General features: G+C 37.6%; 1 long non-coding RNA gene across 1 annotated transcript; it reads right to left on the reverse strand.

Moving 5' to 3' along the window:
* Nucleotides 1-702: 702 nt before the first annotated feature.
* On the reverse strand, nt 703-1,856 carry LOC110465152. Its single transcript, XR_002464581.1, has 3 exons — nt 1,748-1,856; nt 1,206-1,284; nt 703-802 (listed from the first exon to the last, which is right to left on the reverse strand). It is a non-coding gene; the product is annotated as an uncharacterized LOC110465152 (long non-coding RNA).
* Between the last annotated feature and the right edge of the window lie 2,582 nt (nt 1,857-4,438).

A 4,438-nucleotide genomic window follows, 5' to 3' on the forward strand; every position in this document is an offset into this window, starting at 1 on the left:
TAAAACATCACAGTTAACAACACAGTTATGGCATAAAGATACTGATGGAGAGATGAACGATACAGATGTGAGGACGGGTAATAATTTGGCTTCACTAGAAAGAGCCGAATTATTCGAAGGTGGCAAAGTCGTCGATTTGGAAGGCCCAATATTTCACGATCTATTCAGAATGGATAGATATTTACTCAATCAAGTAAACGTAAATGTGAAGATGTACAGATCAAAGCCAGAGTTTTGCTTACTTTCTGGCGAACAAACCCTTAACTACAAGATCGAGTTTGAAGATATTTGACTACGCATCGCTAAAGTCAAAGTGAACCCTGCCGTCATCTATGCCCAAAGTCAAGGCTAGCAACAACTACTGCAAAATATCCATTTACAGAGAGTGTACTAAAAAATGTCACTCTTGCCGCCGGAGGAACCAGTTTTACATATGATAACATATTTCAAGGAATGAGGCCAAATTTTGTGGAAATTGTGGACGGAATACCCGTAGGAGGTAACTTCATAAAACCAGATTACGATGCCACCACTGGTCAGACCACCATTCTAGTCCTAAGGAACATGTTTAAAACAACTGGAAGATGGTTATCCGATTGTGGATAAGTTATCGACAGGCAGAACATGTCAAATGGTTATTCGTTATACACATTTAATTTGGAGCCTATTTTTCAACGGAATCAGTATCTTACCTTACTAAAACAAGGAAACGTCAGACTGGAAGTAACATTTGGAAGTACACTGTCCAAAACCATCAGCTGCATCGTTTATGCTGAGTATCCTGGCTATTTTGAAATCAACACTGCAAGAGACATTTTAAAGCCATGAATACCAATCAACTTCGTTGCATCATCAATTGTGATTTTATCATGAAAGAACTTAACATAGGTGTATATGCACATGATCGCATACCGATACATATAGAACAATTTCCCGCCGGATTTATTGTCAATACCGACGAAAGCCATCAACCGGGACGACATTGGGTGGCCTATTTTATGGAATCATCAACAAAACAAGAATTTTTTGACAGGTAGAAATGTATCTCTTTACTCTATAGTTAATGTCTTTAGTGATGATTATACGCATAACGATGAATTTGTATATGATTATATCTATAATTCCTTTCCGTTTTGTTTTCAAACTGGTGATGGGTACCAATCATGTTGTCAAGAATATCAATAAAACATCGAACTTTCACTTACCTGTTTTCATTTTGAATCATGTCACAGACAAGTCTGGTTCCCATCGTCTGTCCTGCCACGATACAGTTAGCAGGTAGCTCTGGAAGTGGTAAAACATTTCTGATGAAACAAATATTAGAGCATGCCGATGGTTTGTTTAGTCAGCATACGGCTAAGATTATGATACTTGGCAACCTATGTTTGATGAAGTTAAACGTAATATCAAAGAAATTACCTTCGTTAAAGGGATCTTAGACGAAACACAGTTTGAAGAATGGACTTCTGTTACAGATAAACACAAGATAATCGTACTAGACGACTGTTTGATAGAAGGATCTAATTCCGTACACCTCATGAAAATGTTTTGCATAGGGTCACATCACCGAAATGTAACTGTCATATTTTTAGTACAGAATGTATTTCAGAAGGGGAAGGTCATGCGCACTTTAAGTTTAAACACTCAGTACTTTATCCTGTTTAGAAATTATAGAGATCAGGCACTGATCGAGACGTTGGGAAGACAAATGTTTCCCAGACAGCTAGAATATTTTAGACAGAGTTACCTGTCTGCTGTTTCTAAAAGATATGGATATCTTTTTGTCGACGTCTGTCCACACGGCCCACTGTTGAATATTGTGGATGGTCCGACAGAACTTCCCCCACTGCACACTAGGATATTGCCCGGAGAGGATCCAATCATCTACGAAGCAAAACAATGAAATATTTTCTCGACTTTATGCTTTCTGCACCTCGACACCAGCAAACGATCATCATAAACACGCTTACTAGAGAACAATAACAATTATTAACGGAAATCATATATAATACAGTCATGGATAATATACCGATGTCTGATGTGGATAAAAAGACTGTATCTAAACAGAAACTCGCCATTCGAAAAGTGTTAGCTGAAAATATAACACCAAAGGAGAGGAGAAGTCGATTCACAGCTTTACTTGGAGTTTTACCAACATTTATTAACACCTATCAACAATGGCAAGAAAACTCGTCTTGATAACAAAGACTAAATATGACAGATGAATCGAAGATGATAACAGACCTGATAAAAGTGAAAAACAGATACAAAATGAAGAAGATACAAATCATAATCCAAAATCTACCGAGACTGAAGAAATTAATCAAACAAAACGTGACCAAACTGAAGTGGTAGAAGATGATAAACAAACAAAACAACAGAAGGGAGGGAAGTTAGCAGTAGAAGATACACCGGAACGTTTTCTGAAGAATTTACACAAATCCGTCAAGCGTAAATGGTTACATGTATCGTTTAAGATCTAATTTTTCCTTCAACTTTACATCATGTCTATAAATAAACACATTGTACGGAGGTCCATACTACTATGACTGTGTATATGGATATAAGAGCTCTCCACACAATTGCATCATGTCTATATATACACCCTCTTCAAACATTACACCATTCCCTCTACGGTGTATATAACTAAAGCTTTCGATAACATCAGCTCATAGTGTAATCGGCTGCCATGGCTGAACCATCATCTATAGAGCAGCTATTGTGAGACTTCCCCGACGATGTTGTAGCGGAATGATTACGAAAGCTTAAAAAGGCACTCGGAAAAGACAAAGAAAACCAACCACCTCCAAAAAAAGTACGATTGGCCGACTCTGAGGACTACCAATGCCACGTTTGTAATAAACGTATAAGAAGATTAGACAATTTCAAGAGACATTTGGCGGGTCACGAGAAACCATTGCCTTTTCCACATTGCAATACTTCATTTTCTAGAAAAGATAGTTTAAATCGACATATTCTGAAGAAACATCAAATTGGTGGGAACGTTTCAACCCTACCTAGACCATCTCACATACCTGGATCTTCTCATGTGCAGTCTCCCATACCTGGATCCTCTCAGTCTCCCATATCTGGACCTTCTCATGTACTGTCTCCCGTACAGGCACCAGGGTCTATGCATCAGTTTTCTGATGAAAGCAGCTTGAATGGCTCGGCCAATGTGAGATCTGTTTACCCTGATGATGGTGACAATGCTGATTTACTAACTTTCTTTAGCAATACGCGAGAGGAAGTAGTGAAACATATTACAGAGCAGTGTCATTCTTTACACGGCATTAAGTGGTACATCTGCATTCAAGTAGAACTGGAGAAGGAGGATAAAGAAGGAAACAAACAACAATCCTATCCACATTTTCGAAGCAAAACCTATATATTTTTACCAAATGAAACTTTTTCCCTTCATAATTTGAATGAAGCTTGGCAAAAAATGTTTGTATCATTTCAAGAATATTTGAGAGTGGGATCCAATTGGAGACTCAAAAGGTTAGTAAAATTGGAAACAAGTACTGCCAACTACTCACCTTTGAGTGGTTCGTCCTACTTACTAACACCGGCTACCTTTCAACCTTCTAATTTTATTAATGTTATCAACAAAGATGAAAAGTGTTTCTTATGGTCTGTCCTGGCGTCTCTCCATCCCGATCATCATGTTCAAGAACGAGTGACAAACTACATGTCTTATGAACAGGAACTGGATATGACTGGGATTGTTTATCCCGTGACAATGTCGCAATTAGGAAAGTTTGAAAAACAAAATGACATTTCTGTAAATGTGTTTGGATACCGGGATAAGGAAATATTTCCCATGTATGTCACAAAAATACGGCAAGTACGTCATCATGTCAATTTATTGTATTTAAAATAAGGTGGGAAGAGTCATTATTTTCTCATTAGGAATCTTGATAAGTTTTTATCTAGAACGAATACAACACAACATAAGACTTATTTTTGTCATTATTGTCTTCAGGGGTTTACTAGAAATGACTTATTAGACAATCACATTCAATACTGTTCCAAACACGATCCTCAACATGTAGAACTTCCAGATGAAGGTGAAGGCATATTAGAATTTGCCAGTTTTGCTAAACAGTTAAAAGTACCATTTGTCATCTATGCTGATTTTGCAACGTTCGCTCAGAGAATGGATACATGTCTACCCAATCCAAAACAATCGAGTACAACTCGAAGTACAAAATTCGAACCCTGTGGGTTTGGTTATCAGGTCGTTAGCGTAGACGAAAAGTATACCAAACCTCCCGTCATTTATCGTGGTCCAAACGTGAGTAAAACCGTTTTGGAACACATTTTGGAAGAAGAAAAGGAAATCAAAGACATTTTAAAACATGTAGAACCTTTAGTCATGTCTCCAGAAAATGAGCTGAAGTTTCAACTTAGCACAAAATGTCACTTATGTAGTCAG

Source organism: Mizuhopecten yessoensis, unplaced genomic scaffold, assembly GCF_002113885.1.
Source record: "Mizuhopecten yessoensis strain PY_sf001 unplaced genomic scaffold, ASM211388v2 scaffold11059, whole genome shotgun sequence".
NCBI lineage: Eukaryota > Metazoa > Mollusca > Bivalvia > Pectinida > Pectinidae > Mizuhopecten > Mizuhopecten yessoensis.